Source organism: Triturus cristatus, chromosome 6 (genome assembly GCF_964204655.1).
Source record: "Triturus cristatus chromosome 6, aTriCri1.1, whole genome shotgun sequence".
In the NCBI taxonomy this organism is placed as follows: Eukaryota; Metazoa; Chordata; class Amphibia; order Caudata; family Salamandridae; genus Triturus; species Triturus cristatus.
This window is the reverse complement of record NC_140589.1, coordinates 164,334,858-164,357,448: the sequence shown is the minus strand read 5'-3', so window position 1 is coordinate 164,357,448 and position 22,591 is coordinate 164,334,858. Positions and strand designations below refer to the sequence as shown.

The 22,591-nt window shown below is 43.7% G+C and overlaps 2 long non-coding RNA genes across 2 annotated transcripts in view; both read left to right on the top strand.

The window, feature by feature from the left end:
• LOC146816573 (uncharacterized) overlaps positions 1-22,591 on the top strand; it is a 91,609-nt gene that overhangs the window by 52,757 nt on the left and 16,261 nt on the right. The window lies entirely within an intron of this gene.
• The window catches only part of LOC146816574 (uncharacterized), a 33,587-nt gene that overhangs the window by 1,998 nt on the left and 8,998 nt on the right, over positions 1-22,591 (top strand). The gene's annotated exons all lie outside the window — the stretch shown is intronic.

The window sequence follows — 22,591 nt, the reverse complement described above, 5'->3', positions numbered from 1 at the left end:
AGATCTGGAGAAGCAGCGCTGACAGTGATCCCCAGAGTACGCCTTGCAAGACTGAGGGGCTGCTCATTTGGGCTGCGTGCAGCAAAGCTATGGAATTCAATGCTGATCAACCTAAGACTTGAACAGTCTGAGGCAAGTTTCCAGAAGAACCTGAAGACTTGGCTCTTTAGACAGAGTTAGAAGTCCATTTGCACCAGACTCGCCGGGGCCTGAGTTTTGCTCAGTGTGGGGAAACTCCCTTGGAGTTATCAGGCGCTTTACAAATCAAAATACTTTCATTCATTCATTCATAATTGGGTGGGGATAGTTAATATAGCCCTTACCAAGGCCAACACTTTCCTTACTGTTGCTTAGGAAGGAGTGAGAATAGGAAATATAACCCCTTTGAAGTCCAATACTTTTCCTTCTGTTTTGTATATATTGGGGTGGGAATAGCAAATCTAATCCCTCCGAAGTCCAACACTTTCCCAGTTGTTGCTTACATTGCAGTGGGAATAGTAAATCTAACCTCTCCGAAATTCAGCACTTTCCCTGCTTTTGCTTAGGGTGGAATGGGAATAGGAAAATTGACCCCCTCAGAGGTTCAACACCTTCCCTACTGTTGTTTAGACTGGAGTGGAAATTGCCATTTGAACCCCTCTGAAGTCCAACACTTTCACTACTGTTACTTAGATTGGAGTGGAAGTAACAAACACTGACCTTCTAGTGGACTTGCTCCCTTCACAGGGAAACTCGGCCTGGTGGCTACTGCTGCCCCTGTTGCTGCTGCTGACCCTTGGTTGAGGCCCACCTCCACCCACAGGCCCCTGCCTGCGCCTCATATCTGGTGGTCTAGTGGTAGAGCTTAACTGCTCTGCTGCTAGTCTGTCCCTCTGCCTCTCTTTTCTGATTTCTGCCTTTTTTCAGCTTTTTCCTTTGTTACCTTTTTCTTTCCTTTGTTTGCCTCCCTTGTCCCTGTTGCTGTGATCCCCATTGCCCGCCTCTCCAGTGACCCTTCCCGCTCCTGCATTTTCTGCCTCCCAGCTGCCCAGCCCCCCAGCACAACTTAATGGCAGCCGCCGAGCGGCTGCACCGCTGGCACACCCAAGGCAGGCCTGTCTGCACCCGTCCGTGCCTGGACTATGCCTAGAGCCAGGGCGTCACCTCTCCCGACATCACCTTCTTCACAGAAACCTTGATCAACCCCTGATCCGGACTGGACATCGTCATCACCATTCCTGATGGCTACAAAATCACTCGCAAGGACTGCATCGACCGACCGAGCATCGCCATCATCCAGAAAAACACCCTCCGACTGACCATGCACTCAAATGACCCAATGACAACCATATTGAACCTAGATCCAACCTGAGCGAGACGTGACCCCCAGAGTGGTTCTCCTACAGTCCTGGATCCTTAGAAGTGGTGCTGAAGGTGAGCAGATGCCTCAAATCTAAAACTTGGGACTTAAAAAATTCTCTACCCACAAGTGACCTGAGGACTGAGAGAAGACCAACGTGCCTTTCTCACTGATCTGCCCAAGGTGCATTTCCGGTCGGCCTGACTTTGAGGCAGCTCCCTTACAATCTTCTCCATTGCTATGCAACCTCCTGGAGCCCTCATCTGACACAGCTGCAGCCTCTTCTGCTTTAGATGTTCGACTCACCCCCCCAAAAAACCAAGGCCCAGATTTGCCAAAGAATTGCATGCCCTTCCGTCACGCAGGGTGACTCAAGGGCAATGAAATGGAAATGCAATCCTTGAGTCAGAATTAACAAGCCACGCAAGGCCATATTACGTGGCCCTGTGTGGCTTGGTAAATCTGGAGTAATGCAAAGCTGTGTAAGTCACTGCCTTGCGTTAGTCAGTGCCAGAAAGTTGTTTCATGGGTGGCATTTGGGTGTTCCCATGCATCTACCCAAATATACTGGAACATTCCCAAATTTACCATGACAAGTAAACCTGAGGATACGTCAAAATTGTATGCCTTCCTGGTAGAGGTGCAACAAGGAGAAAGATCTTTATTTCTCTTTGTTTGTTCAGAATACAGTATACTTAGAAAGATGACAATGGATCTAAGGATTGCCTCTGTGCAGGAATATGGCCCTTCTTCAATAAAAACAATCTGTCCTGCAACACAGGCACCCTTTCACTACGAAATAAAGGTGCCTGCGTTGGCGCTAGGTAGCACATAATGCACCAGCACAGTGAGAAAGCAGCAATGAGCAAAGTATTTATAAATATGGCACATTCCTGCCCTCTCCTTTTGATGCAGTGCATGTTGTCTTGCTGCTTTGTGCTGCGTCAAATCTTGATATATTTGACCCCAAGTCTGAAAGTAGGAATCTTCACTGTGACTTCGTCCAACAGCTCCAGGAAAACGACACCTCCTCTTTGGACACCCTTGCCTGCCTTGCCCAGCTGAGATTTAACTTCTCAGACATTTTTCTTCAGAAATTCTTCTAAATACGAAGGTAAGTTCAGACGCGGTCCAATCCACTTCTTGTATCCAAACTGTGGTCCATTGCGGTCGGCCTTAACTTTTGACTTTGAGCTGGTCGTGCACGACTATATGCCCACAGTTGGTGCTTTGAACATTTAAGCACTATTTTTTACTTTAAAATTTACAAATTCATAACTCTGATTCTACTGATAAAACTTAAATATAAACATAAGATAATATTCGTCCTATTTCAGAATTTTTTTTTAACATTATTCTTGAACAGCCAACCTGTCAATGATCTTTCTCCTCATGCATCAAACCATTTGGAGATACTTTGACAGACTGGATACAATGGCTTCACCAGTGTCTTATCTCAATAGCCTTAATGCCTCTGCTTGTTGCGTTACCCCTATAGAATGGCAAATCCTTCTTATCCCCTTCCTCCTGGGATTTTTATACGCTGCACAAAAGAATAGAAGATAAGCCATTTTTTCATCTGGCGAATTACATGAAGGCAAAGTGGTGGACAGGCAGCATGCATTTGATCGTTTGGAACAAAAACCACTGAATTAAAGAGATCCAAGTGTAAATTCTACATATAACTAACTAGCCACTAGGAGAGTAATAAAGTCAAAATAGCATTCATAAAAACCAGTACATTTAAAATACAGAAAGGCTACAGTTAGGAATTTCTGAGTCAGGAATTAGTAATTTGGTTCTTTAGCACAGTATTCCAATGTATCATTGGATAGTGTTCTTTAGATAGTGGTTGGAAGTTCATCCTGTCTTTGTATTGCACTTCAAAGTTAAGTAACCTTAGAATTGACCACACACTTCTAAACCACAGGATTTTACATTACCTATCAAGAGAATTGATCTTTTCTAGGGCTGAATATGATATGATATTAGTTCCTTGGTGTACCACAACCTCCGTCAAGCTAGCAGGTTTCTGATGTTTGCCGTTGAAGATAAATTTTTCATCCCTATGTCTAAAGGAATGGAACTAGTGGGTGCTCTGGGGAAATTTAATCAGGAATATCAAACATGTGTTTCCAATTAAAGTGAGACCACTGGACTGCTGTAAGCCCCACCATTCTGCTCCATAGAGTGAGCCTCCCAAGGCTTTGACATTATCTAGCTGTGGTTGATTTTAAAACACAAAGAATGCTGGAGATGTTCTGTTGCAGCCTTAGACAGACAGCTCTGAATAATAGGGTTATTGTTGCTATTGACATAGATGTTTCAGTTAAGGATAATTTTGCATTATTAATTGTGTCTTTGTGGATACATTTGTTTTGATTACCACAGAAAGCTGCTCCTAGTGAAGTGTGACCCTACTACAGTTATAGACCTATTGTGAGTTAGGACATCTCACAAAAAGTGACGGACTGATCTCACACACCACCTGGTGTCATGCTTCATCATCGGCCAGTCCTCGCCCTCCAAAACCTTCGTTTGATGGAGGGCGGGCATACACCTGGAGACAGGGATGCACTTCTAAACTAAAGAGTGGGGGCCCGTGAGGTGGAACGTGAAGTTAAAAATCATTATAGTTACCAGAAAAGAATTTTAATGTGGCCAATAACTATATGATGCTAAAAACAAAAGGACGGTGGGTGGGGTATTTAGTGTCCCCTAACCGTCTTGTGAAAGGTCGACATGTTTCTGCCTAGTTGGCCCGAGCGGGTCCAGGGCATTCATCAGGACCTAAGTTTGAATTGGGGCTCCGTTCTTACCAACAGGTAGCAAGAAAGTACCACTGCGCGGGTGTGGCGAGGGCCGCACTCCGCTTCCTACTTTGCTTCCAACCGTCAAGCCTATAGGGAGGAGTGAACAAACAATTGTGTAATAACTGTAGAAATGGGTCAAAAACACATAACATTAAAGACAAAAAATAAAAAGAAATAGCGCATGCGTAAATTCCTTAATGTGAGTGACTATTCACGTGACTTGTGCCACTCTATGTGTGTACACAAACAAATCGAGAGTCTAAATGCTCTCGTGGGTCTTAGCCTAGTTGAGACAACTACTTGCCACATGGGGGGAGGGGGAGGGGACACTCCTGTTCATTCTGGAGGGAGAGAAGGTAAATCACAGTTTTCATCAGGGAATTATCATCCGGTTTAAGGAACCTTGAAATTCCACATGCGAGTAAAGTACACGCTCATTCACACAGTAACGAACCAGAGGGGTCCAGTTACAGTTTAAATTGCATTCATACTCTTACTGTCTCAGGAAAAGTGTCCCGCGTTCAGCCTACGGTGTTGCTCCCGGTCCTCCCGAATGTAGGAATGAGGCTGCGGGGTCAGTGTTTAAGTAGTGTGCTTGAGGCTTTAATTGGAGTCAGCGGGGAGTAATTACGGCTGAGAAATGGTTCCTGGTGTATTGTTTCCGGTGTCCCGAGCGGACGTGAGGATGATGCATGCAGCGCAGTGCCTGATTTTGTCATGGCTGCAGCGAAAGGCCAATGGAATTGCCCCAGCAGCGGAGTATGCCCAAATAAGGCGGACGAGTTAACGGACCCGCCCGTGGTTGGTGTCACGTGTGTGAAAGCGCGTCCGGAGTCGCCTAGGTAATGCGGGGGTGACTTTGTGAGAATGAGTTACGATACATTCTCCGTAGACCAATGCGAAGTGTGGTAGTGGGCGTGGACAACCATGCAGAACCAATCATGCTTTTGTAATCAAGATGAACGGAGAAAGCGTCAGGGGTTGCCTTGGTGACGCGGGGGTGGCGTGGAGCAATGGCAGCGATCCGCCAGATGCTTGCCCAAGCAGCAGTCGCCTAAATCAAGGCTGGGCATGATAAATTTGTTTTCACATAATAATGCACATTTTCTGGAAAATTATGCAAAATCACATGCAATTACTCATAATGAGAATCCATCATTGAGTGGGATATTGGAGCACAAAATATGCGCTGTGGTAAAAACATAGCATGAAAAACACAGGCAGAGCAAGCAATAGCCGTTCATGGTCACAACATTTGCATTATTCTCATGTACTTGCAGTAAAATGTTGCTGCAAATGACACAATAGTATGTGAAGTGGTGCAATTTTGGAAATGTTGCTTAGCAAGTGTAGAGCAAGAGTAGAGCAAAGTTCCCAAAATTATGTGACTTTTCCTGCTTTATTTAAATTTGTTGTGGTCTAAAAATGATGGTAAATAATGGGGGTTGGTGATATGAGAAGTAGCAATGCACCTTTTTTAAAAGGCAGGGACACTGCCTAGTACTGTACGATTATATGTCGTTGACTTGGGGAAGAGCAATATGATGTGGAAAGACTGATGCTCTGAAAGATTTTCTAACTAAAAGAAGTGCTGCTTATAGGACGAGCTTATAAAAAGTAGGGCATCTCATAAGAAAAAGGCGGCAATTGCACTATAAACGACCTGCTTCTAAATATATTTAAAAAACACACAAACACTGGCATTCAGTCAACATGTGTACCTAAATGTAAATATAAGTTAAAGCTATAGGCGTTCTTACTGTTTCTGGATAAAAGGTTGTGCCATCAAATTACCATAGAAATGTTCTTTTAGGTGATATAGGCTTTTTTAGGGTTTAGGGTGCGTACGGGTTTTTGGGTGGCAAGGGAATTTCCAGGGTTTAGGGTGGGTATGGGTTTTCGGGTGGTAGGTAATTTTTAGGGCTCAGTGTGGGCATAGTTTTTTGGGTGGTAAGGTATTTTTCGGGGTTTAGGGTGGGTATGGGTTTTTGGGTGGCAACTGAATTTTTTAGATTTAGGATGGGTATGGGTATTTGGGTGGAAAGGGATTTGTTTGGGTTTAGGGTAGGTATAGGTTTTTGGGTGGTAAGTGAATTTTAGGGTTAGCGTGGGTGTAGGTTTTTGGGTGGTAAGGGATTTTTTAGGGCTTAGGGCGGGTAAGGGTTTTATGGGTGGCAAGGGAATTTTTTTATCATTTGGGATGGATTTTGTTGGATTTACAGTGGGTTTGGGTCTTTGGGTGGCAAGGCAATTTTTATGGTTTTGGGTGGGTGTGGGTTTTTGTGGGGCAAGGGAAATGTTATAGTTTAGGTTGGGAAAGGGTTTTTGGGCGATAATGATTTTATTAGGGTTTAGCAGTTGCATGGGTTTTGGGGTGGCAAGGGATTTTTAAGGGTTTAGCATTTTTATGGGTTTTGGGTGGTAAGAGAATTTTAAGGGTTTTGATTGGGTATGGGTTTTTAAGTGGCAAGCGATTTTTAGGGTTTAGGGTGGGTATGGGTTTTTGGGTGGCAAGGGAACTAAGGGATTTGGGTGGGTATGTGTTTTTACATGGTAAACACATTTTTAGGGTTTAGGGTGATGATAGGTTTTTGGGTGGTATTGGATTTTTTACAGTTTAGGGTGTGTATGGGTATTTGGGTGGTAAGGGATTTTTTAGAGTTTAGGGTGGGCATAGGTTTTGGGTGGCAAGGGAACCTTTAGGGTTTAGGATGGGTATGGATTTTTGGATCGTAATTAATCTTTTAGGGTTTAGTGTTTGTGTGGGTATTTGGGTGGCAAGAATTTTTTTTAGGGTGTATATGGGTATTTGGGTGGTAAGGGTTTTTGTTTAGAGTTTAGGGTGGGCATAGGTTTTGGGTGGCAAGGGAACCTTTAGGTTTTAGGGTGGGTATTGGTTTTTGGGTGGTGATGAATCTTTTATGGCTTACTGTTTGTATGGGTTTTGGGTGGCAAGGAATGTTTTAGGGTGGGTATTGGATTTAGAGTGGCAAGGGAGTATTTAGGGTTTAGGGTGAGTATGGGTTTTTGAATGGTTAGGTATATTTTAGGGTTTAGAGTGGATATTAGTTTTTGGCTGGCAGTTGAATTTTTAGGGTTTAGGATGGGTGTGGGTTTTGGGTGGCAAGGGTACCTTTAGGGTTTAGGATGGGTATGGGTTTTTGGGTGGTAATTAATCTTTTAAGGTTCAGTGTTTGTGTGGGTATTTGAGTGGCAAGTCTCTGTAGAGATCATGTGTGATGTCAGTCATATCCATGTCCCACAAAGATAGTGATGCCGGGTCCCCAAAGAGATTGTGAGTGATGATAGCAATACCCAAGACCCCACAGAAATTGCGTTAGTATATTCATGTTCAGGTTCATAGAGATAGTGTGTGATGAAAATCATGTTGCAGTCACTAGAGATTGTGTTTGATGACAGTGATGCCTAGGTCCCCACAGATATAGTGTGCGATTACGGCCATGATCATGGCTCTGTAGAGCTCATGTGTTATGTCAGTCATGTCCATGTCCCACAGAGATAGTGTGTCATGATAGTGATGCCAAGGCACCCCAAAGTTAGTATAGGATGATATCAATACCCAAGTCCCCACAGAGATACTAGGTGATTATAATTATATTCAAGTACCCACAGAGATAGTGTGTGATGATAATCATTTAGAAGTCACTAGAGATGGTATGTTATGATAGTGATGCCTTAGTCCCCACAGAGATAGTGTGTGAATATAATCATGTTCAAGTTCCCACAGAGATAGTGTGAGGTTACAGTCATGATCAAGTGTCCTTAGAGATCATGTGCAATGCAAGTCATGTATATGTCTCACAGAGATAGCATCTGATGATAGAGATGCCGGGTCACGAAAGAGATAGTGTGTGAGGATAGTGACCCCGGATCCCCACAGAGATAGTGTGTGATGATAGTGATGCTGGGTCCTCACAAAGATAGTGTGTGATGATAGTGATGCCTAAATCCCCACAGAGATATTGTGTGATTATCGTCATATCCATGTCGCGCAGAGATAGAGTGTGATGATAATCATGTTGAACTCACTAAAGATAGTGTGTGTTTAAAGTGATGCACTGGTCCTCACAGAGATAATGTGTAATGGTCGGCATCCTCATGTCCCTTCAGTGATAATGTGGGATTATAGTTTTCGGGAGAGCATTATTATTTGAGGTGGATGTTAGTCCACCACAAGTAATAATGTCACTAATCATGTTGGGTCTAATAAAGGTTTAAGTACTTTAAACCTGAGCTCAACCCCTGGAAGCTAAGGCAGATAGCAACTAAGCTTAACATAAGAAAATCTCTGTGTTCTACAGAGATAATGTGAGATTAGAGAGATGCCCTGGCCCCCCAGAGATAGTGCGTGAATACAGCTATACTCATGTCCCCACAGAAATGGAATGTGATAGTGATGCCCAGGCTCCCAGTGAGATAGTGTGCGATAATAGTCATTTATAAGTCCCCAAAGAGATAGAGTGTGATGATAATTATGTTGTAGTCACAAGAGGTAGTGTGTTGATAGTGATGCCCAGAGATGGCGTGTGAATATAATCATGTTCAAGAGCCCATAGAGATAGTCTGTGATTAGAGTCATGCTCAAGACTCTGTAGAGATCATGTGTGATGGAAGTGATGTCCATGCCCCAGTGAGATAGTGCATTTTTGTTGCCATGTCCCCACAGACATAGTGTGTGATTATAATAATGTTCAAGTCACTAGAGATAGTCTGAGATGGTAGTGATGCCTAGATCCCCACAAAGATCCTGTGTGATAATAGTCATTTTAAAAGCTCTCAGAGATTGTGTGTGATGTGAGTCATGTCCATGTCCCACAGAGATAGTGTCTGATGACTGTGATGCCCAGCTACCCAAAAGACAGTGAGCGATGACCGTGATGCCCAAGTACCCACAGAGATAGTTTGTGATTGTAGTCATATCCATACCCCACAGAGATAGTGTGTGATAATAATCATGTTGAATTCACTCTAGATTGTGTGTGATTAGAGTGATGCTCTGGTCCCCACAAAGATAGTGTGTGATGGTAGGCATTCTAACGTTCCTGCAGTGATAATGTGTGATTATGATGACTGTGAGAAGAACAATTACCTTACCTTCGACAACACTTCATCAGGAAGAGTTTCTAGCTAGCTGCAGATTCCTTATCTTAGAATATTCCCCCAGATAAGGATAACACCTTATGCGGTAGAGATAATATTTCACTGCAGAATCCTTATCTTAGAATATTTGAGCAAGGTGTACGTAGGTGCATGGCATCGTCGGTGTAGTCTGCGCCAGAATTGACAAGCACAGTGTCTAAATAGTCGCCAAATCAGTGCACTGACCACACGTTCTTGACTGTTCTAACACACCAGAAGCACAGAGCCAAACTGAGGTGGAATGACCAGTGTGCTAGGGAGAGGGCATGAAGGAGGATGGGAGAGTCTGTAAGGAATCTGCGGCTAGGTAAAGTCTTTACCAGATAGGCATTAATGAAGGTAAGTACCTTGTTCAGCTGATAGACTTCTAGCCGCAGATTCCTTACCTTAGAACAGATACCAAAGCAATCTCTCCCCAAAGGTGGGTCTGCGTACTAAGTTGCATTAAGAAGTCCTGGAGAACAGACAGGTGAAATGCCCATCACCACACAGACCTGACTGTCTAGGCAGTAGTGTTTGCCAGCGAAGCCCACGTAGTAGCCCAATAGATATCCAGATCTGGGACTCCTCTCACCAGGTTGCAGCTGTATCTCTGGTGAAAGGAGCTCGTAAACCCTCAAGGGGCTGCTTCTCAGCCGTTGTGTAGCAGATTTGAATATAGTAAACTTTGTGAGTAAGGTCAAATCTGTCACCGCTCCATCTCCGTGGATTCAGATGGAGAGTTTGCAGGTTCAGGTGCAGATCCTGCCCTGTTGCTGCGACAGGAGATCTTCCTTCCATTAGGGCAGCCTGATTGAAGCACAGATACTTGTGCTCGGGAGCTCGGTGATACCATGCTCTCCTCGCCCAATCTGAGGCCACTAAGATGATTTTGGCCTGGTCGTTCTTGATCTTCTTGAGAATTTTGGACATTGTATCAGCTTAAAAGCATACAGGAGTCCTGAGCTCCACTCAAGATAAAATGTGTCTCTGAGTGAGAGCTGCTTTGGAAACTACAGCGTACATAAGTGCTGACATTGTGCGGTCTCGACAGTAGCAAACAGATCTAACCACGGTTTTACTCAATCTCTGAAGAGACATTACACCACCTACGGATGAACACGCCATTCATGATCCATGAGACATCGATGGTTGAGTTCATCTGCTCTGGCGTTTAGAGAACCTGCCAGATGTTGCACCCTCAGGAAAATGTCCTGATGTTCCAGTCATGTCCAAAGGTGGAGGGCCAGAGGTGCAGGGCCTCATGTTGCAGATTCCACGACCCCACCCGCTCTGCTTGTCGCAGTACCACATATGCAAGATTAGTGCATGGAGAAAGGGGGAGTTATAGTAAATGTATTGTGACAGTTGATGCAAGAAGAATGTGTCATACAGTGGAGTGGTGTCTCGTATAGTACAAGGCTGTGGAGTGTATTACACTGTAGTGGCATAGCGTACAGTAGAGTAAAGTGTTATAGAGAGGAGTGACGCCTCATACAGTTGGGTGGTCAGGGGCACAGCTTGGTCAGGTAACATTGAGGGGGTAACCTTTATTTTTCCCAACATCAAGCTATGCATCTTGTGAAAATACATTATATGAGAAGTAGGGCATGAGGGGGCTTAAGAAGGAGTGCCTTGGTAGTAATTAAAACATAATATTTTCAAACTAACCAGCATTTTGTAAGAACTTCAAAACAGAGACATGATTGAGTGTGCATGTGTTTTTGTCTGTGTGTATGTAAAAATCCCAGGTGAAACCCAACAGACACCTTACTCTGCCAAATCAATTGAAAGCACTTGTACCCAACCATTTACTACAGAATGTACCCATTTACAACAGAATGGATATTTTAAGGGGGTGTAACACCCCAAACCCTCCCCTGAATCTTCCACCCCCTGGGAGTGGTATGGCCTGTTGTAGAGTGTGTGAAACTGTCAAAGAGTGGTGTGCAGTGTAATGACACAGAGAGGAGTACAGTGTTGTACAGTTGAGTGAGGTAGAGTAGAAAAGGGTGAGGTACAGTGTGCTACAGTGGAGTGGTATTTAGTGTTGTCAAAAGCAGTGCCATAGAGTGTGTTGAGTGAAGCGGTATAGAGTGGAGGGGCATAGAGAGGAATGGTGTAGAGTTGAATAGCATAGAGTGAAGTGGCATCCAGTGAAATAACATACAGTTGATTGACATACAGTGGAATGGTGTGGACTGGAGTGGCATAGAGTGGATTAGCATATACTGGAGTGTCATTGACTGTAATGGCATACTATGAAGTGGGTTAGAGTGAAATTACAAACAGAGGAGTGGGGCACAGCAGAGTAGCCTACAATGGAATGCCATAAAGTGGAATAGTGGATAGGGGAGTGGCATAGACTGGAGTGGCACATAGTGGAATAGCATACATTTGACTGCTGAACAGTGCACCACCGAAGAGTGGAAAAGCATACAGTGGAGTAGGGTACAGTCAAGTGGCTTACCCGGTGGTGAATAAATTGGAGTGACATACAGTAGAGTAGGGAAGAGTGAACTAGCATAGCGCAAAGTGGAGTTGCATACAGTGGAATAGCGTAGCGTAGATTAGATTGCTGTATAGTAGATTAGCATACACTAGATTGGCATACAGTGGAATAGCATGAATCAGAGTGGAGTGGCATAGAGTGGAGGGTGGTAGAGTTGAGCGGCATAAGGGGAGAAGCATACAATGAAGTGAATAGAAGAGTTGCTTAGAGTGGGGTGACATACAGTGTAATAATGTACAATACACTACCATACACTGAAATAGCATACAGTGGAGTAGTGTACAGTGGAGGGGCACACAGTGGAGTGGCGTACACTAGAGTGGCATAGATTGAAATAGCATATAGTGCAGTGGCATACAGTTCAGTGGTGTAGAGTGGAGGGGCATAGACTAGAATGCAGTACAGTGCAGTAATGCACAGTGGAATACAGTTGAGTGGAGTGGGGTAGAGTGGAGTGGCATACAGTTGAAAAGAGTGTGTCATATATAGATTCTGGTTTGAGGAGGCTCACAATCCCTGTGGGAGTCACATGGAGGAGCAGAGACTGTTGAAAGTCTCCGGTTGAAGCCTGAAGAGGTTTTAATGTTGCCCTCTCCCAGACCTGCTCAGCCTCATTTTGGATTTCTGGTTTGGGTGGTCAGCCCCCCGCCCCCGACACGAGACATTGAAGCAGGCAACAGTGTCTGCAGCTTGGCCCTGCTGTATGGAGGCCTTTTGATACACTTGCTTTTAGCAAACTTCTTTTTTGCTCCCAGAAAAAAGAGGTAGGTGATTGAGAGAATGGTCAAGACTGCTTGAAAGTAGTTACATAGGCTCAGTTTATCCCTTTTCCCCATCCACAATTTCTTTCTTCAGGATGTCCCTGGGCTTAACATCAAGCAAGAAATAGAAGTAAAATAGAAGGAATAATGCAAGGGAAAGGTTCCATGAAAGATGTGGGTTGGTGGAGTACATGAGCTGTGGGAAAAACTGCTCTTGGTAAGGAAATATTTTGGGTCAGTTGATTGGCAGAGCGTGCTGGTCAGAAATCTGTGCAGATGGATTTGGGGCTCAGATCATTGGAAGGAGTGAACAGCTGTGAAGCAGCACCAGTCCAATTATCTTTAGTAGTTTGTTGTAATACTCACCCAACACATCACAGAACAATGCATGGCCAATAATACCCTCCTTATATGACCCTCTTAACTAGAGTTCACAGCTATGCAATCTAAATGGATGCTCATCACATGGTTTTCCAGTCACATCCAGCCTTTGTCAGCTCAGTCCGCCATTCCCTGCATCTCAGTCATGCTGTGCACTGCGCACAGCTATGACCTGCTTTTCACCTGCTTTGTGATAGAAGTCATGTATCTTCTTCGTGTACATTGTAGTGAATGCATTCGTTCACATGCACTGAATGTCCTGCAGGAGAGGAATGGTGGAAGAGGTAACAGGTTAGCTTTCTGGGCTAGGTACCACATTGAGCTGTCAGATGCTGAACCTACCAAAGAGACCCCCTTATATCTGTCAGCTTGACAATCTCGCGTGGAGAGCAATGCAGAGTATCAAATGACATACAGGCAGGGCGAGGCATGAGACAGTGATCAAGAATCCCGGTGGTAAGGGAAGTTAATGAAACAATATGGATGAGAAAAAGTAGTTTAAATTAGACCGAAAATGGAGACAAGTTATGGGGCATGAAAAGTGGGGACAAACAGGATGCAGGTAAGAGACATTGGATAATGATTGCGAACTTCGGAGCAAGTGTGTGCAGAATGTAGTTTGTCATAACCCTTAGTGAACATATCATTAATTTTACATTTGACTAATCACAAACATCTTTTGGTATGAACCAATGAGGGCATGATGTAGGCCCATCGATAAATAACAAGGACATCCCTATACTCCGTTGCTTCCTGGAGATTGTACATGGCATGTGGCATGCAAGCACCAACTGACACAGTGCCTTCTCAGAGGAGAGTAATGTGTGTCATTACCACATATTACTCTTAACACAAAAGATGGTTTAAGGTAAAAACTGTAAAAAAAAAAAAGCACCTTCATCAACTGACTGTGCTGGCTCACTGCCAAGAATTGGATATGCAAGCTGGTGCTCCATTCCATCCCGGGGAAGAGTATGCATGTGAACAAATGTCCTTAAACACTGCTGTGGTGTTCCAAAATGTGGATCTGAGTCCTAGCTATTACGAAAATGCATGAAGACCACGCTTAAGCTCTCCTGACCCACCATGCTGCCAATTTGCCTGCATGGAAGTCCCCAACCAGACCAAAAGGTGAGGAGATTTGTACATAGTGCCTACACGCCTCTTTTCTTCTCAATAGAGGATACAGGAGGCTAGCACAAAGAGCCACCATCTACATGTGCAAGTGAGCTGAGTGGCGATTCCTTAGCAAACACACTTCCTCTCTACCTTTTATCATTTTGTTCCCTTTCCCTTGAGCCCTGACATTTTGTAGAGAGACCATCACCAGAGTAGCCTGGGTTCTAGCCAGATGAAGACGACACTGCGAAAGACTTAAACGGTCCTGGTTTGAGCCCTTATGTTTGTGGATACACAAATCCTATATTTCCATTGGTCCAGTTGAGACCTCCTCCTTCACAACAAGGTTGCTGATCCCTAGCTGCAGAACTGCAGATCCTGAGTCAATAGGACTGCTTAATAAGTGCATCTCTTCCTGAAATATTCCAGTGTTTGCAATGATTAGTGATCATGAACAATATTATTGTGGAAAGCTGAATGGAGTGATTTACCGCTGTCTTTTCACAATATTACCGTATTGTAGTTCATACAATTTGCATATTTTCTTTTACAATTTTACCTTTCAGTTTACTATACATATTTATTCGGTGGCATACAGAGTGTTAGGGTCCAAATACAAGCTTGGAAGATGCCCCTCAGGGAGCAGGACTAACAGTGTCACCTCCTCACTTACCATTCACTTGACAAGCAGAAACGTTCTACAGAACTGTTCTTTATCCAGGTACATGTCTATTAAACAAAGTGTTCAAGTGATGAAACACGTTCTACAGAACTGTTCTTTATCCAGGTACATGTCTATTAAACAAAGTGTTCAAGTGATGAAACAAATCAAATCAGGTTCACATACAACTGATGTCCAGCTAATGTTTTTCGTAAGATTCGGCCCTTTTATTAGTTCCTCATTTTGTGAACCAGTTCATTCTACTGTTTCCGCTATTCCTGGCAATTATCATGATATCTCTTTGCTGCCATTCTGCCCTAAGATTGCAAAGAAGGTTTTTGATATGCCACTATCGGAAATTATTTAAAAACAATATCTATTTAACCCCAACCAAGCTGGGGTTGGAGAGCATTATGGGACAGAAGTTGCTTAGTTGGCTATAAATAATGAGCTATGAATGGGTTCAGACCAGGAAGGGACTGCAGCTCTCACATTGCTTGATCCGTCCGTCACATTTTCTACAGTCAGGAACTCCATCTTGGGTAGCAGCTGTAGGTGTGATGGGATGTGCCCTTGATTGTGTCCATTAATTTCTCACAGATAGTTATGCCTCACATTGCATCCATTCACAAAACCTCTAGTGAGTGGAGTATCACAAATCATTCACTAGTTGTTGGAAGCTTTGGAGTGCTATTTCCAAAGAACTTTCTTTTCTTCCTCATTATAAAAGGGCACCTCTTTCTGTTTTCAATCACTGAAAGCTTTGAGGAAATTTCTGCCATATCTCCCCGAGAATCTGGATAGTGCAATTATTCAAACCTTTATATAGGTCTTCATAGATTATGGTAATGCTCTCCATTTAGGGTTACCCTCCGACGTAGCACAAAGACTCCAGCTTGTGCACATTTGCGTAGCCCATTTTTTATTTGAGCTTCCAAAGTTTGCTCATATTTCTAACCATTTTCAATACCTGCATTGCCTTTTGATAAAGAAAAGTACATTTCCAAAGCTTCTGCATTCAATTTAAAGTACTTCATAGACAAGGACCAGGATTTGCCAGGCTGCATTATTCTTGGTACTCTCCTGTTAGAACTTTATGATCGTCATCTGCTTGCCTCCTTCAAATACCCAAAATTGAAAAGAGTTGTCAATGAGGCAAGAAGCATTTAAGTGGAAGTCACGCCAGCTAACCTTGAGAACGGTAACAAGCCTACTAAGGTTCAGGAAACTGTTCAAAATGTGGCCATTTACACAAAAGCATTGTAAAAGTTTCCTCCAATTTAAGTACCAGGGAACCCATGGCTAATCGCAGACTACGTAAAATGGGAAAATTAACCTGTGCTGTGCCTTTTTGATGCAAAAATGTCCTGCAAATAAAGCCTTGTGAGCCTCATTGGTCTCGTTCCTGTATAGGGAAATGGAACCTCTGTGACTTCCATATCTTTATATTGTACATCAGGGATACTTTATCACATATGTATTACTCCTCTTGAAGACATTTGTGCTTCACTCTTTTTTCTATGTTTTTCTCAGTAGAAACCCATTCCCGTCAGGCTTCTGTCTTTGTATAAAGTCCTCGGAACTATTCTGGTCCTCGTTTTGGTTCGAGTCTTTTCTCTTGTGGGTTTTTCTGTGCCTTAAATTTGGAACCATCAAAGAGAACCCCTTATATCTGTCAGCTCGCCAATCTAGCTTGCTGCTAACCTTGCTGCTCTAGACCCTTCCTTACCTTGTTAATTAACCCACTGTCAACCAACAGGGAAGTGAGCTAAACAGTTGAAAGCTTACTGAGGGAGGTGCACACAATACCCGTTAATAATGGTCTGTCCAGTCAACACTTACATTTATAAAGCAAAAACATATTACACTGCTACTTGATACCATTGAAATAAAACATATGAAATGCAAGCCTAGTCACTAACAGCATATAATCCCACTCATGTCTACAAGAGCAATACTACTCCGGGAAATCTAGACAAGTTAAGGCACACTTGTGATGCAGTGAGCGGTTTCTCAGTGGGCATGGAGGTGATTCTCTCTCACATCCCTCTGCTGGTCCTTTAAAATATGTCACAGGCAATGTTTAATCCCCAGTCCTTGTTCACACAGCACCACATTATGTTCAACTTGTGCAGCAATTTGAGTGATAAGCGAATGCTATATGAAGCATCTGTCATGCCCTGCCACTCAGCCCCACCTCCGCCTTAAGTCATTTTGGCGAGTGCAGATGGTCGCAGGTGTGCCGGTTAGTTGATGTGTAACACTAGTTCATTGTAAGAACAAAATAGATTCTACAATAATGACTCTAGTATCCCCAGGACACACATTAAGCATTGTCATATGTGACAGACACACTTGTAATCAAGGCACCAAGCACAGTTCAGTGCCTTAATGCAGCTGCGGGATGTGGGAAGTGTTGCCCAGCACAGCACCCATCAGTAATTAGATGGGACTTACAACCAGTGATGGGCAAATCATAGTCCCTAGGCCTCTTGCTGTTTCCACCAGCAGCCTCACAATTACCTTCTAGGCCAACGGGGGGCCGAGGATCATCTTAATGCCAAGTGATGGCGACCTAGGATGCCAATTCGTAGACATGGATCCAGGGCTGACCCTGGGGTCCTGCAGCTCTACTTCTCCCAAACACTCTGCAGTGCAATCACTGCTGGTAGACTTTTTCAGCCTACTTCCTTCAGGTAGTTCCTCCATCGGGGCTACAGCTGGACTCTGCTTTGGGCAGACCCCTATGGCAGGGACACCTCCAATGACCCTCTCTTAGCCTGCAGGCTGACTCCTCATTCATGGCAGGCCATCAGTTTTGTCAGTAGCAGATCTCAGATGTAATCACCTCACTTAGCTAAAAAGCTGGTTGTAAGGGACACAAGCCCTGGTCTTCGGGGATTCCTGCATGACTGTGAAGTAATGCTTCTACTTGTCAGCAAGAAGTCCTGGAACAATGACTTTTCACATCAAGGTCATTAGACTTTCCCCCCATCTACAGGCACAGGTACAAGCCCTGCCATATCAGCCTGTTCCACTTACACACTGCCACCACTGCCAGTCTGAAATGATAACATTTATTAAGGAGGGCACTCTGGGTGCCCACTAAAGAGGGCATGCTTGGTGCGCTCCTTCAAACCACAGACACCCACTATGGGTTGTAATGTCACTAACTAGAAGGGGTCCTCAGTGTATGCACTTAAATGATGTGTGCACTGAGGCAGAAAAAAGGTCAGCAGGGTAGGTATGCATGCTCGCAAATCATGCAAGGGACCTTCCTGTTACAACAGGACTTCTTGATCTATATGCATGTTCCCATGTGTCAACAGCAATTCCTGCTCTCCATCATGCATCTTCCGTGTTTTCTCTTTTTTCCATGAAATTCCCAATGTATGTGCTTTACTCTGTTGATCTCATGTCCTACTCAATCTAGACGTGTCTTAATTGTCCCTTCTTTACCGTTGTAAGTCCAGATCTCCTTTTCATTTTACAGCAATCGCGTTTTTTGCAGACTGAAATTTTACATCTGTCCTCTGGAAATGGTGTTCCCTTAGTTTTCCTGTTTGTCAAACATCTTTTGAATTGTCTGCATTGTGCTTGGTCTCTGTATTTTAGCTTAGCAGACGCTATCTTGTACAATATAAATGAGAGTTTGTTTTGCCTGCCCTCTTACATTTCTTGCCACCATGGCGCATGCATTTTTGTTTCCCTCTATTAAATGCAATTCTACAGGTGTCAGAATAAAAAGATAAATTAATTAATTTCCCATTTTTGTTGTAGTGTCACATTTTCCTCCTAGCTCCTTTCCGACGATTCAACATTTTTCCTAGCAAGGAAGAAAATCTATTGCAATGCACTTGTGCCACCAAAATGCTGTGCGTTTTGCATTTTGTTTAAGAAAACCCTGCACTTCCTAAGCATGAAGGGAAAGGAAGAGGAGTTGGCTTAGTACACTCATATTTCCTGGGATTTAATATAGCGAAGCAGCAACTAAATCAGCTGCCAGCAGGTTATTCGAAAAGACGCACAGAATTACCCGTTTAACCAACAAAAAATAAAGTGAATAACTCTAAGAAACCTGCGTGAAAACATCTCTGCAAATAATGTATTCCTTTAATTGGGAGCAATCATAAGGATTTGGAATTGTGGCTAGCAAAAAACAGCTCTGAACTGGAAGCTTTGACGAAGGAGTGCCTCCGTTCAGGTGTATGTGTTCCAATCTTTTTGCTTTTAGAGTCACAAGTCGGTCACACCCAAATACAAGCTTCTGTCTTTTAACTTTCCAGACGTGCTTTCTGTTCCAGCCAGTCCCATCCCCCAGTCTGGAAGTCTTGGCTGTCTCCAGCCGGTTTCTGCATACCGTCTCTTGTCATGATAATGACGCTTTTCTTATGCGTGATTAGCACCTCTCTTGCAGCCTGTCCTAAACAGCTACTTTGGGTGTGTGCTCAGTTGCAAGGAAAGAATCGGGTTTCTCAAGCAACATTTTTTTGTTGAAGCACGTTTTTGTGCTGGTACTTTAAAATTATATTCCTGTTTTATGTAGTTTAAAAAAATCATGTGTATCTGGAGAAAATCACGTAACTTCCTTTATCTGCTAACATTGATGACCTTATTCCTGTGGAAACTGGCCTTTACAAACTTGTATTATAAGTAGCGTGCAGAAGTTACTTTTACTCTAAAACTGAATTTTAACACAGCTAGGGTGAATGGTTGACCCTGTGGACTTTTAATTGTAGAGGAGCACAAAATTGCATAATTACCCACCCTAAAATGCCAATGTTTTGGAAATTGCGCTTCAAGGCAATATCGTACATAACTTTTTTACCCTGACAGTGAGAGCAGATTTTGTTTTGAATTAGAGATGCTGGCAAAACAGGTGTGTCTTCAGTGGTTTTTGAGGGCTAGTAAGTTGGGTCTGTTTCCAGTACTCTTTACAGGCCTGCTACAGGTGCCTAGAATGGGGCGCTGCAGGTACAACCCCACAAGAATTTGGCAAAGCGGCGCATTAGTAGCAGCATCTGACTTCGATCAGATGTAGATTTTAGATTATGCATCAGCATAAGGACGCTTTCACATTTAAGTGCAATAAATGCTGATAATATCTCATCCTTTGGGCAGAAAGTTGTTCCATGCATTCATGAAGCACCATGTTATGTTATAATAGAGAGATGTACTATGCACAGGAGTTAGCTGCTGGTCCCGGTGTGCCTATACACATTCTATGTGTATTCCACAGCTCAGCTGCAATGAAGGTTGGGGGTAGTGCATCACCTTAGAAACTGTCAGAGCAGCAGCATAAATAAATACCAGCATTTTTAAAGTGCACAGCTTCCACCGGAAAGGTGTTCTGGCGCTGGGGGTCGTCGGGAAGATTAAGCAAGCTATTGCCCAGAGTCACATGGTGCTGAGCTAACCTGCTGCTGGGGATCGAACTGTGAACCCTTTGGTCCAGAGTGAGGCACCCTAGCCACTGCGCCACACTTCTTCCTTTACATACACAGCCGATCACCTAAAAGAGTAGGAAAAGCTGCTCTACACCGGTCAGGCTCTCAGAGAGAGGTCCTGTCGGTTAGGTGGAAAAAACAGGGGCAGGCCATGAGGCTCAAACCCTAGCAGATGGAGGAGGCTGCACACATTGTGTGTTGCAGAGTGATTGATGGCCTGTAGTGGACACTTGGATGGCAGAGGCTGCACACATTGGGTGCTGCAGAGTAAGAGATGGAAAGTGGCATGCGCATGGATGGCATAGACTGCACAAATTGTGTACAGCACAGTGAGTTATGGAATGCAGTGGGCGCATGGACAAAGGATGCTTCAAATATTGTGTGCCGAAGAGTGTTTAATCGAAAGTGGTCTGCACATGGATAGGGAGAGGATACACATATTTTGTGCTTCACAGTAAATGATGGGAGATAGTGTGCACATGGATAATGCGGCTGCACATATTGTGCGTTGAACAGTAAATGATGGAAGGCAGTGTGCACATGGATGGCGGTGGCCACTCACGCAGTCTGGTACTCCGTGATGGAATTTAGTGTGTACATGGCGGAGGCTTCACACACTGTGTGCTGCGCAGTGACTGATGGAATGTAGTGTGTGTGTAGATGAACAAGGCTGCTGACATCCTTTACTGTAGACTGCGTGATGGAAAACAGTGGGCACAGGCATGGAGGAGATTGCACATATAAATTCCTGCAGTTCCACAGATAAAATGCTCTGTGCACATCGAATCTGGAGGCTGCTCACATTGTGTGCTGCACAGTAATTGATGGGAAGCGGTAGGCACATGTATGGAGGGAGCTGCATTTATCATATGATGCACAGTGAGAGATGGAATGCTCTGTGCGCATGGATAGAGGAGGCTGCTCACATTGTGTGCTAAACAGTAAGTTTAGGACAGATTTACGCATTTTATATAATGCAGTGCAGCAACCAGGCAAACTGTATTGACTGTCAATGCAAGAGTCAGTGGCTAAAGTGGGTGTTTGAAATGTAAAAAAAAATAGGATTCTATTAATGGTGCATGTCTATGCTTTTCAAAGAAAATATCCACCCAAAAAATAAAAGTGAAACATCAGTAGATTCATTTGTTTCTAAAAAAAGGAAAAAAGGTTATATACATTTAAAAAGGCCATTGTATTCATGTATTATGTTTTCTAATTGGTATGCTTCTTCAAAATCACTATCCTCTTTGTTGCTAGATGTAATCCAATTGCTGAAGTGTGTTTAATATGCTAAGTGTGTTTAAGGCTGCAGTACCACCTCCAGTCTACAGGGGCAGAGCGAGCAAAAAAATAAACACACTTGGTGAAACACAGGTCCCCACAAGGCAGTTTTTTAAAAAGTTGTAAAAATTGGCACAGATGCTTCTGAAGTCATTTCCAATCATTTAGAAGACTTTACCTTGTGGGGACTTGGGTTCAGGTCCCCACAGTGCAATCAAGTCCCCACAGCGTGAGTGTGTTATCATACTCAAGTCCCCACAAGGATAGTAACACACACACACACACACACACACACACACACACACACACACACACACACACACACACACACACACACACACACACACACACACACACACACACACCCCCCCCCCCCCCCCACACCCCCCCACACCCCCCCACACACCCCCACACACCCCCACACACCCCCACACACCCCCACACACCCCCACACACCCCCCCACACACACACACCCCCCCTTTCGTACAAAGTCCATAAAGGAGAAATCTGGTTAATTATGTCAGACTACGTCTCAAATTCCCTAGCAGTTATCTTTAATTAAAGGAACATTAAGCCATGCCTACTGCAATTGTATGAAGGACTTTGTAATGAGAACAGTTTTTCTTATAATTCTATCCATCTTGAGCCCTTTAAAAGAACATTTAATCATGGAAGAGAATGACAAAGTGCACCATACTCTGAAGACCCAGTTGTCTGTCTGTGGATACATTGGTTTATAGCACCCGTCAACACAATAAATGCTTTTGCACATGCAATTAAATTAATGTACTCTTTCTCCAGTTTTTCTCTCCTCATTCTCTGATTGTATTTGCAAACTAAGTCATCTTCTTCAATAACAGAACAGTAAGCGTGTTGATTATTTCAGTGGCTACTTAACTCACCATCGTGGGAGAAACAGTTCAGTGATAATCAAAAAAATCAATATACCTCAAGTTGCTCATACCAGCAGGAGGCACCGAACTCTCACAAAGCCTTCACCAGCAAGATGACTCAGCGACGTAACTCTCAAATTCTGTTAATCTGTCTCAGTCCTCCAACCATCCAAGTTTGATAAATTGAGTGCCATGAAACTAGCTCATGGTAACAACTGGTAATTTCAGGACCCCAAATGTCATA